We start from the raw sequence: 13,183 nt of genomic DNA, 5'->3' as shown, positions 1-13,183 counted from the left end.
TGTCCATATTCTCCCATGAATTTTTTGATAGAGAGAAAAGCATATATTATCTGTTCTGCATTTCATATAGGTTTTGCTCTTCAGAGAGAAACGAGACTCTATACCCAAGCAGCATGTTTGTGATTCAAGAGAATTAGGGTTAGTTCTCATTGTAGCCTGAAACATGCTTTATGATCTTTGGCTTGCCATGTGCCAGGTACAACAATAATACCATCTTTGGCAATCAAATATATATATATATATATATAATTTTTTTTTCCTGAACACAGCTAAAATTTTACAGTGGAGAATCTTGTATAAAGCTTATCATTAAAGGTGCCCTATATAAAGAAAAGACACTGTAATTCTACTTCATCATCAGGTAATTTCCTGGATGCATCCTAGTGCAAAAACCTGTCTGAATTACTAGTGTTCATTTCCATTGGAACAAATGCCATGAGTTTAGTCACACACAGGAAGTACTCACAATGTTCATCTTTAGGGAATTAATTTAGATGATTAAGTCAGGAGACTGGTCTCCTTAAACTCCCTCTGTATCAATCAGTGGAGGGGAAGGCTCCTCCAGATCTCCAGATGACGACTGGTAACATAAACTTAACTGATGTTTCTGCACTAATTACATCTGATAAAAAGGGGGAATCAGAATAGATTGCAGTCACATTGCAGATTTTTTTCTAGGACCGCTTAAGCCCCTTCATGGAGCATGGGGCATGATGGTTTTGAAATATGTGTGTTTTTATTTATTTATTTATTTATTTGCTTATTTATTTATTCCCTCTGTTCAAATTACCCAAAGGACTTTGATGAGCTGTGATTGAATCATACATGAACCATACTGGTCCTTTCATGTGTATGTAATGTTTTATGAGTGTTTGGTTGTGAACCAAAGTGGTAAAAAATATGATGTGTACTGTCCAGGCAGAGCAGCCAAGGGGTGAACCAACACTGGATTGTGACTTGGAGAGGTCTTGTAAGCTCACTCCAGAAAAAAATTTGGGAGCAATATGAAATATGTGAAATAAGGAGGAACAGAACACTAGAGTGCAGAGGTAAACATCAAAAGTGTTGGATATTTTTTTCCTTCTTCTTTCTTTCTCTCTCTTTTACAAGGTAGCAACAATTGAATTAAACTGTGATCATTCTACTTTTGCTAAGCTATGCCCAAGTCACCAACTGGCTCTTTCCCTTTGGTTCGCCACTGGAGCACTGAACACTAGACTTCAGCTCTGGGGTACAATGTTGCCCTGTTCTGGGTGGAATGATTAATGTGGAAAAATTACAAAATAGTGAGGAAGACAGATGGAAATATTACAGGATGGTTTCTATGTAGTTAAACCAAGGTTTTGTTTCCTGGCTGCCAGATTCCCTCTCTCTGGACTCTTGGCTCTGGCTCACCTCTCTTCCCATCTGGCCATGTCCTGATTTCCCTCTGGAGCTGCCAAGTTTCAGCCTAACACTGGGCTGAGACTTGAAGCTTTTCAGCATTTCCAGGCTGACATCTGCAGTCATATTGGTGGGAGTAGGTTCTTTGTGAATTAATGTCAACCTGATGGAAAGTTAATCAACTCCTTCCATTTTTTCATTCATCTTCCTTGGAAGTGGAACCTTGCTATTTAGTGCCAGGGCTTGCATGACACCCTGCAGTAAAGGCTTTTTACCAAACAGCATGGGGGAAGTAGCATCTACAAACAATAACAGTTCTGAGTATGAATGCCATTATAATGATGAGTTCTAAATACCTTTATACTGTACCTCTTGACTGCTACAACCACAGTAGAGAGCACTCCGTTGTACTAAATGAAAATGGTCCCTGCCATGGGGAACTTTCAGTCCAAGTACAGGATGGGAGAAAAAAAGTGACTATTGCAAGCAGATAGTGAAAAAGCATGCTAAAAATAAATGTGTGCTTTACTTTTGGACATTTTCTTTCTCTTTTATTTAGCCAAGTACAAGGCTGTCAGTGGATAGGTGTAAAAGTCCCAGCTTAGGGTCAACAGTGTTTTTGATTTCCCTTAAGTAGCCGTGTTATTTGTATTTTTAAAAAAGCCATTCTAAACAATTCTATTCTGTGTTGTCCTGGCTTCAGAGTGTAACTTTCAAATTGGTAACTGGAGAGGGGAAAAGTTGGGGATGGAGCAGCCACTAAGGTCTAAGCATTCCTGGAAGCCTAAGCAGATTTTTTAATAGTGGTTCACTAGCTTCTTGACTCTTCTTCAGTGTTCCAAGCTTCAAGTACAGAATCACGACAGCAAATTCAGATTGGATCAAATTCTTTTACTTACTTTTCCCCTTCTTTTCCTTCAGAATTCAACTACTCATACATCTCTCCTATCCTGCTCTTTTTCTTTCCCTTTTCCCCTTCTTTTCCCTTCCCTGCTTCTTAGACCTAGTTTTAGAATGCTGTCATGCGGTCATAATTAGTCTGGAAAGAAGAGACCTTTACTCTTCCATAATCTCTATGTTTTAAAACATACTGATGCAGACACCCCCGCCCCTAACTACCCTAGAGGTTTTCTTCATTGCATTTTTCATGAAATATGTGAGCAAACATTTAGTGGGTCAGAGAGATATCATTCCTTTGCTCTGTGAGAGTCACACTTTATCCATTCAGCCAAGAGTACGTCAACAGGAAGAAATTACATCTCAGTTTATGCAGTAAAATAATGAACTGTTTACAAAGATCAACCTGTGGTAAGTGATGTTTGTTTATTTAAAAAACACCTTGTGTTTCCAATTAACTTAGATGTGAACACTAGCATATTATAGACCAGATGGGGTTCTTGAGTATATGTAATGGTGTATGTGTGTATAATTTAGGAGGGAGAGGAAATACATTATCACCTTTTCATAGAGAGGGAAAGTGGGAACACGGAGACTATATTCTCTGCTTAAATCCGCATTACTAAGTTTCCATCAGAGCTGGGAAGTTTAAATGTTTTTCACTCCTAGTTTTGTACTAATATGCCTTTACAGGGATTGTAATAGATAGACTAATGGATGAAAACCTGATGGTTGTTTAGTCAGGTTCTTTGGAGACTTCTGGAGGTTACCTGGTCCAACACTCTGCCCAAGCAGGGACACCCAGAGCAGGCTGCCCAGGGCCATGTCTTGGTGGCTTATGAAGATCTACAAGGACAGAGACTCCACAATCTCTTTGGGCAGCCTGTGCCAGTGCTCTGTCACCTGCACAGTACAGAAATGCTGGCTAGTGTTCAGAGGGAACATCCTGTGTTCCAGTTTGTGCCCGCTGCCTCTTGTTCTGTCACAGGGCACCACTAGAAAGAGCCTAGCTCTGTCCTCTTTGCACCCTCCCTTAGGTATTTATACACACTGATATCCCTGCTGCCTTGCATTGCTATTTTGGTTTCTCAGTACCATTTGTGAAACAACCGTATATGCTGCTATTTCTGTCACCCTGTGAGTACGGTTTTACCAGGGCTGTAAAGAGGGCTGGAGCTTCCTTGGCCAGTCACAAGATGTAGGATGACCATCATAACTTGTCAGAAAGGAAGATAATGAAAAAAAAATGGAAAAGCAAAGAATTCTTGCATCAACAGAGAAGGTCTGAAACAGAGTTACTGCACACCATAGATAAGGAAACAATAGACTAGGGTACAGAGAAGATAAGGTGTTCTTATTTAGGTTGGACAAAAACTTTACCTGTGCTTAAAAAGGTGTGTAATTAATATATGTATTAAAACAATTATTAGTGTTATTAATATATGTATTAATATATGCACTGCTTCAATAATTACTTGTTCAGCAGTAGCTCTGGAGCTAACAACAGGGGATCCTCTTATAGCAGTGGACAGAATCATTTTTCTTTCTGAATGTAATATGAGAATTGTATTTAACTAACACAATGTATTTCCTCATACTCCAAATACAGTTACACTTTATGTAAATTCTAGAAGAAAGATGTGCTTTCATAATCTACTAGAAAAAGTGTTTGTGAAAAATCTACTTTTTTTACCCAACAAACTACTTTTATGGATATTCAAAACTGAACTTCCTTAGTGTAGCCTACTCCTACCTGCTCACAAAAACTCTCAGTTTTTTTGTACTTTACACTTGTAGCACTCTATATACACTGTGAGAGTTAACTTTGTTCTTTTTTGCTTATTCCATTCACATTGGAGTGGTGATGAAATACTCCTTATATAGCCTTCATTTTTATTAAATGCTAAGAAGAACTTATTTCAGATGACAGGTTGAATAATCAAGAAATCAAATACAAAAATTAGAAAATGTTCCTTCCTAAACACTTTCGTTAAAGTTCTTGCATAATAGAACTTAAAAATGAAAATCCTAATTATTTCAGCAAGGAAAGGTTTGTACCTGGATCTGGATTATATTATAGAATCATAGAATCATAGGATCATTAAGGTTGGAAAAGATTTCCAAGATCATCTGGTCCATCCCCCTACCACCAATGTCACCCACTGAACCATGTCCCTAAGCACCATGTCCAAACTTTCCTTGAACAACCCCAGGGACCACTTCCGTGGGCAACCCGTTCCAATGCCAATTCCGATTTCCAATTTCTGAGAAGAAATGTCTCCTAATTGTTTTAATTGTTGAAGAGTAGTGCTCTTTGTTCAATTCTTTGTTTTAATTGTTGAAGAGTAGGGGCATGACGTTTCCATTTTTCCACTCACCAGGGACATCGCCCAAATGCCAGGACTTTTCAACTAGGATGGAGAGAGGCTTGGCAACCCCATCAGCCAGTTCCATCAGGACCCTGGGATTCATGTCATCAGATCCCATAGACTTGTACCTGCTTAAATTCATCAGGTGGTCTTGAACCTGCTCTTTGCTTACAGTGAGTGGGACTTTGATACTCCAGCCTCCATCAATGGGTTCAGGGAAATGAAAGACTTGGGAAGCCCGTCCACAAGTGCAGACAGAGGCAAAGCAGTTGCCGAGTACCTCAGCCTTCTCCATGTCTGTCGTTACCAATTACTCAGATATAGAAACTCACTCCTAAGATAAGAAATTAGCCACCCATAATCGCTTACACACTACTATTTTCACCCCTTGGTCTATTTTCACAAATGTTAAAGGCGCATGGTGGCCCTCAGGGACTCCTCCTGTCACCCCAGCGCAGCAGCCCGAAGGAAGCTGGGTCCTCGCTTGTGCTCTTCCTCGAGGCTCTGTGCAGAAGGGATGCCACCTCTCACACAAGGGCTGGGGGATGGGAAAGAAGCACTCACACAACCCCTGAGAATTGGCAACAGAGTTCTTTATTGCCAGGACACCTCTCAGGTGAGCCTGTGGGATGTCCGTGGTGTTTGGTGGCTCCAAGCTAATGCTGGGGATGGAGCCTGTGCGACGAGTAGGGAGCTCACCGGGCACTCCTACGACGCTGTTGGTGCGCTCTGATGGCAGGGAGCAGAGGCATGCCGGGGTAGTCGCGGGTCTGATCTAGCCGAGGTGGATCCAATTCCATTGGTTCCTCCACATCTTTTGGTGTGTCCATCTCCATGGGCTCCACAGTGTTTGGCAGAAGGACAAGCCAGTCCTTGCCTTGGACAGCCCAAAGGGGATGCCTTCCATCTGGAATGTTTTCCGGCCAGGGTGCCGAACCAGGGGGTCGCCCAGTCCCATGCCGAGTTCCCATGCCACTCTCCGGTTGATTTTCATGCATGGGTTTGATGCTGCTGTCTGGTTTATGGCCATGGCTGGGTCCCATGCTGCATTCTGGATGATAGGCATGCTTCTCCTCCACATGGTTGTCCAGCTGATGCTCCTGCCTTTGCCCCATGCCACCGTTGCGCCATTGGGAAGGCCCAGGCCCCCTGTCGCTGTATGGCTGAGGGGGCGGCCTGTTCCCTGCGTCGTTGCGGTGCCAGTGGTACCACCTGTAAGTGTCTGTGGGCTGTGCACCAGAGGTCCCTTGGGCACTGGTGTCTTTTGTGCCACAGGCCCTATCCCTCTGCCCTTGACACGTCTCCTTCTTGTTGGGTGCACTCCTCCTCGGTGCTTCCTTGGACTGCGTCACTGTCCTCTCACACCGAGGAGGCCTGCCGCTCGCCTTGCTGCTTTGGCTCGTCTTCCTGCCACACACGTTGGCTGTCAGAGGGCCTAGAAGCTCAGCAAGTAGTGGGCCAGCTGCAGGGGTCCTGTTTTATAGGGCCTGCAGCAAAGTCGTGGCAGTGGTGGCCACTGTGACCTCAGCAAGCCTCTATGATGGAGTGGCCCATGTGTGGCCAAAGGCAGCTGTGTTGGGGGCGGCCTGGAAGATGCCCTCACATGGAAGAAGGTGAAGGGTTGGGGTGGCTGAGGGCCCCTTTTCTGGGGCTGTCTCCCCTGGGCCATTTGGCTTGCCAGAGAGAAGGGGTCCTCCTCGGCCACTGGGACTGCCCTCCACCTCCTATCCTGTGCCCTGGGTTTATTTTTAACACTGGTTTTTAGGTAATTAAAATTAATTTATGGAAAAGAATAGAAGCAAGGTGCATCTTCAGCCCTAATTCCCATGTGTGCTTTGTGCTCTGAGTGAACAATTTCTTCCTCACATCACATCTACTCGTAACCTGCCCTCCATCTGTTCAAAGCCATTATTCCTTGTTCCAACTCTACGCTCCCTGACGGAGTCCCTTCTCCAGCTTTCTTTTAGGCCACTGTTATGGTTTAGGTTAGGTGGCAAAAGTGCAGGACCTTGCAAATTGCAGCTTTATTTACCTTGTTCCACATGCTCCACAGCGAAGTTTTCCAGCTCAGGCTCTAGCCTCTCAACAGTGTAACATAGAATCATAGAATCATTCAGGTTGGAAAAGACCTCCAGGATCATCATCCAGTCCAACCATCCCCCTACCACCAATGTCACCCACTAAACCATGCCCTTAAGCACCACGTCCAACCTTTTCTTAAACACTCCCAGAAATGATGACGCCACCACCACCCTGGGCAACCCATTCCAATGCCTAGCCACTCTTTCTGAGAAGAAATTTCTCCCAACTTCCAACCTGAACCTCCCCTGGTGCAACTTGAGGCCATTCCCTCTTGTCCTATCACTATTTATCTGTGAGAAAAGGCTGATCCCCAGCTCCCCACAACTTCCTTTCAGGTAGTTGTAGAGAGCAATAAGGTCTCCCCTGAGCCTCCTCTTCTCCAGACTAAACAACCCCAGTTCCCTCAGACACTCCTCATAAGACTTGTGAAGATGAAAGAATAAGCCTAGAAGCTTATTATGAATATTGAAAGAATAAGCTTAGAAGCCCACAAAGATGTTCTGTGAATTTCTTTTACAAAGTAACCAAACTTTAGGGACAATGGCTTTACTGTAGTCCTACGTATTTAACTTGCTTTTCTGTTGCTTGGAAGATCTCTAAGCAATGGGCAATTTCTAGTCATGCAGAGTAAAATTCATTAGATCATTATATTCACTTTGGGAATGCTTTCCAGTCATTAAAGTATTATGAAATATTATCTGAACTAAAAATGAGAAACTTTCTACACCTAGTAAACCCTCTAGTGAAGGCACTTGTTTATGAGTCTCCAATTTCAATTCCAATTCAGTTGAAGATGCCTCAATGACCTTGCTGTTAAAGCAATTTTTAATACGTTTGAAGGTTAGAGGGGTTTGTATCTATCCTTTTTATAACAGTTACCATTACACGTTTTACTTCTTCTTGTACTGATTTCTTCTCAGACAAAATTTTAATGTGTTTTCAAATTGTTGAAGAAATTTTCATTTCATGTTTTATACTTTCCTAACTGTAGTTAGTGTTTCCACATGGACAAGAACGGTCATCGTGGAAGTATTTTTTTTTTGTGTGATTTTCTTTTGAAAGTCATTTCAGTTGAGCTGAGCTGTTCATTGAACAGATGATACAGATTTTTGCATGATGCTTGCACAGCAAACCACTGAGGCTACATATACGATTTGGCTTGTCTTTCAACCCAGCATGTATGTTGTTCAACACCATACTACTTTGTATTTTGTACTGTGTTTACATGTCAAGGTTTTGGTAGTGGGGTGCTACAGGGGTGCCCTCTGTGAGAAGAATCCAGAAGCTGTCCCATGTTAGATAAGGGCCAGTTTCAGCCAGCTCCAAAGGGACCCACTCCTGGCCAGAGCAGAGCCAATAAGTGACGTTGTTTGCACCTCTGGGAGAACAGATTAAAGAAAGGGAAAAAAACCTGTTGCACAACAGCAGCTGGGAGAGCAAGGAGTGAGAAGCAGCCCTGCAGCCCCCCAGGTCAGTGAAGAAGGAGGGCAGGAGGTGCTCCAGGCACACAGCAGCAGTTCCCCTGTGGGCTGTGGAGAGGCCCCTGGTGGAGCAGGCTGTCCCCCTGCAGCCCGTGGGTCCCACACGGAGCAGATCTCCACGCTGCAGCCCGTGGAGGAGCCCACGTGGAGCAGGTGGATGTGGCCTGGAGGAGGCTGCGGCCCATGGAGAGCCCCCGCAGGAGCAGGCCCCGGGCCGGAGCTGCAGCCCGTGGAGAGGAGCCCACGCAGGAGCAGGGGGTCTGGGGGGAGCTGCCGCCCGTGGGGGACCCGTGCTGGAGCAGTTTGCTCCTGGGGGATGGATGGACCCCGTGGTACGGAGCCGTGTGGGAGCAGTTCTTGAAGAGCTGCTGCCTGTGGGCAGCCGCCGCAGGCTCAGTTCGGGAAGGACGGCATCCCGTGGGAGGGACCCCACGGGGAGCAGGGGCAGAGTGACCCTGAAGGAGCGGTGGAGACGAAGTGTTAGGGACTGACCGCAGCCCCCATTGCCCATTTCCCTGTGCTGCTTGGGGGGAGGAGGTGGAACAGGGTGGATGGGTGGAAGGTGATTTTACTTTTTTTTTTTTTCTTCTTGTTGTTTCTCACTGTTCTAACTTGTTAGTAATAGTTAATAAATTTTATTAATCTCCCTATGCTGAGTCTATTTTGCTGTGATGGTAATTGCTGAGTGGTCTCCCTGTCCTTATCTCATCCCTTCGAGCCCTTTGCATTGTATTTTCTCCCCCTTTCCCTTTGAGGAGGGGGAGTGAGAGAGTGATTGTGGTGGAGCTCAGCTGCCCAGCTGAGTAAAACCACCACATCTTTGAATAAGGTCTTAACCTGAGGAGACTGTCACAACTAACCTTTACTTACTCTTTTTATTTTTGCTCACAGATCCCTCTTGTACTTGTTCTCCATCTTCCATGCCCATTAAATCTCTGAAAGTAAGGTGAAAGATATTTCTTACAGCTGAACAGCACACCAGCTCAGCCCTGTCTATACCTATGACCCCATTTCAAAATATATATTTTTTTTTCTGCTCTAACCTGAAATATGCTGGAGCAGGCCTTGAATTATGATTCCTTTTTGCATTACGAATTTATTGCTTGTGGATGCTTGTCATGTTGCAATGCATCGGCACACAGATGACAAGATTCAACTTTTGCCTATTTTCATTGGCTTCCAGTGGTGGACTGAGCAGTGATTTTTTTTTCTCTTCATGAAGGGCATGTGAAATGTGCTGAGCAGAAACAAAACACATTACACTGTAATTCACTGGAGTATTGTGTGCCCTTCATGCAAGTTGCTTGACAACTACTGCCTTCCCTCTACTGGGCCACTGTTTGAATCTGTGTTTCCCCTACATTCCCCTGGTCATTTGTTATTTTCATTCACGAAACCCCCAATTTATTTATAACTGCAAAACACTGTTCATTTCTACTAACTGGGCCATTCATTTCTGTTCCTTCCTTTCTTCCTCCCCAGCTTAGTCAGGACACAAGTTTTTTCTACGATATGCTCTCCTGTGTTATGCCTCATTCAATTTTAAATGTCTTACATAAAGAAGCTCTGCTTCAGAGACTACTTAATACTATTTCAGGGCCAGATTGTGACTTGGATTTTGCATACCCATAAGTTACATAAGCCATATGAAACTTGGCTTCGGACACACAGAATTTCATCTACTGTATTCAAGGAACAGGTACAAAAGACATGTGGGAAAAGTGTGAACTTTTTGCTTCCCACTGTCAATTTAGAGGCTAGAGCACTGGTGCAGGTGCAAGGTAGTTGCTGCAGAACAAGTCAGCAGTATATGTGAAAAAAGAGGCATAATGGCAAAGAGATGAGCATGACTTCCTTTACTGCCTGTAGCTTCTCTGAGGCTCTTGGTTGTTTTTCTTGTTCAGTTCATGTTAAAACTGACATCTGTGCTGATAGTTAGATGTCCCTACCTGTTTATCCTCTGAATATTATCTTCTGGATCCTGCAGAAAAGTTTCCTTTTTTTCTAGTTTTACATTTTCATCTTAGCTTGTGCATTTGCTGAGCAAATAAAGGCCTTGCCTGCCTGTCCTTAGTTAAATTGTGAATGAAACTCCGACAGTGTTTTAAGCAGTTTTAAGTGTTTTAAGTAGTTTACAAGATACAGCTGAAATTTGTAAAACCATTAGGTGGAAGCTAGTGCCGATTATTTTTTTCTTTTTCATGAAGATTTGCCAACAGCTGTAGATGGACTGACTGTAGGCTAAGCTGTAACATCATGGTTCCTGGAACAATACAGAAGTTTGTTACACACAAACCTAAGACTGATCAATTCTGTCAATGTGGTCATTGTGGCTTTGCCTCCAGGGGCTGGATAATGTGTTGTCTCATGGAATGCAAAGTTTGAAACTGGATATTTTAGATACCCTGTTATATGTATTAAATGTGAACAAATGTGAAAAGTGTAGAGTACCATACGTTCGGTTAATGTATGAAATAACAGCCTTGTGACTATAAATAGGATTTATTTCTGATACATTTTAAAGCCTAGAGGCCAAAGTTGACTAAAGTTTGCTAGTTTATGGATCAAGGCAAGTCAAACTAAAATAAAACACGGTATAAATTTATGTTATTGGTCTGAAAGGGACAGTAGTATGTTCACTGAGTCTCATCTAACTCTCCTTTCACCTTCTCCAAATTCTTGTGCACAGGAAGCAAATAGGAGTCACAATATGTATTTGTCATAGAATGGCTTGGGTTGGAAGAAAGTTTAAAGATGTAGTGTGACATCCCGTGGGCAGGGATGCCACCCACTAGGTCAGGTTACTGTGGGCCCCATCCAACCTGGCCAGGGTTGGGGCATCCACTACTCTGGGCAACATGTTCCAGTGCCTCACCACCCTCTGAGTAAATATTTTCCTCCTAACATCTGATTTAAATTTCCCTTCTTTTGGTTTTAAATCATTCCCCTTTGCCCTATCACTATCTGCCTGTGCAAAAACTCGCTCTCCATCTTTTTTATAAGCTCCCTTTAATATTGAAAAGCTCCAGTGAGATTTCCCTGGATTTCTCTCTTCTTCAGGCTGAACATCCCCAGCTCTCTCAGCCTGTCTTCATAGAATAGATGCTCCAGCCCTCGGATCATCCTCATGAAGGTCCTCTGGACCCGTTCTAACAGCCCTACATCCTTCTTGTGCTGGGGGCCTCAGACCTGGATGCAGGACTCCAAGTGGGGCCTCACAAGGGCAGAGCAGAAGGACACAATCACCTCCCTTGACCTGCTGGCCACTCCTCTGTTGATGCAGCCCAGGATGCAACAGACAAATTAGTTCTTTCCAGGTGGAATGAGAAGTGAGAGTGCAGATTGCTGCCATTCTGGATGTGAGTGTAGTGAGGTGTCAAGGAAAATTGAAGTTTGCGATGTTTCTCCACAAGTTGGATGTTTTCAGTTCAGGAATAGCTTCTTCTGGAATGAAACAAAACTCTTGATAAGACTCTGTTAAATAATTAAAAACTGACTCACTAGTTTCTATATAAAAAGTCAATAAGCTTCCACATACAAAGAAACTGTGTTGGGAACCTATTTGCAAGAAAGGAATAGTGTAGGGGTTGTGTTTTTATTGCAGTGTTCCTTCATCTCATTCAAGTGTATCTAATTCAGGATGTGAAGATTTTCCTTCTGTCTTTAAATGTAATTAATGGATGCTTGCTTATCATTAGCCCAAATTACTGCCAAGAACTTCCTTGAGAACTACGGGCTTAATTTTATGAGACTTTGAAAAATGATCTCACTAAGAGTATTAGAAATGAAAAGTTTGATGACATTCAATGGCTATTCCTGAGCCCATTTGACTCATGGCAGTCCATTCGATAAAGGAGCACAAGCATTCAGCAGTGGGTTTGTTCTTTGTAATGAAATTATAAGATTATAAGATGCTTGTTATCATAGCACTTTTCCATCTGGCTTTCTATCATTAGGCAAAACATAATGTCTGACTTTTATCTTCCCCCCCCCCCCCCCCCCCCCCCCGATTTTTTTCCTAAGTTCTAAGAAACTGAGTGAACTAGATATGGTAACTAACCCTAAATTCATTGTGTCGTGTCAATGAAGAGATCATCTTTCATTTGTTTATACATCGTGGTCCACAAACTCTACTTTTTCTTCATAAAATAATTTTCTTCATTTCCCAACAAGTAATGAGATCAGCAAATAACCATACTGGCCTGTTGCTTCTTTGTTCTGTATTTGCTTCTCCTCAAGATGATAGTAACACTGCTTTTGACTTCAAAGGAACATGTTCAGGGTCTGTACAGTGAACAAACCAGCAGTGTATCATCAGGTCTTGACTTTGTATGTTAATACTGAAAAGCAGTATTGCTGTGTCTACTCTGGAGAAACTTCTTTTGGATATGAGAAATTTTTGTATGAAGGTCCTGGAAGCACCCAGAGGAATGACAGAAGCATGGGTGAAACATAACAACTTTTCATTTCTGTTAAGATTAAGCATCCCCGCAGGTGGATTAGAACACCAGGCAGGCACACTGTGGTTTTGTACTCCATTGCATAGCTTGAGTATTTCAGCTCTTGCAAATGTTTATCAGTAAACAGAATGTGCTCTGAGCTTAGATTATAATGTTTTGTTTTACCTGTAAAAGTTTTTTTTTTTTTTTTTTTTTTTTTTTAGTACAGACTTCCCTTAATAAAAATATGAAATTAGAAACTTTAATTTTCTGGGACTCCTGCACTCAGTTTTATTGGCTATGCCAAAACATTTTGTGCTAACATTCCCTGGCTTTGGCAAAGGGTCAATGTATTGCACCAGCATATCGGTTTCTCAGTTTCTCTTCCATTTTCTCTTCCTCCCTCCCTCCCTCCCTCCCTCCCTTTCTTCCTTCCTTCCTCCCTTTCTCCCCTCCCCTCCCCTCCCCTCCCCTCCCCTCCCCTCCCCTCCCCTCCCCTCCCCTCCCCTCTCCTCTCCTCTCCTCTCCTCTC

This window comes from Anser anser (genome assembly GCF_964211835.1).
Source record: "Anser anser genome assembly, chromosome: 1".
Classification (NCBI taxonomy): domain Eukaryota; kingdom Metazoa; phylum Chordata; class Aves; order Anseriformes; family Anatidae; genus Anser; species Anser anser.
This window is presented reverse-complemented; position numbering follows the sequence as displayed.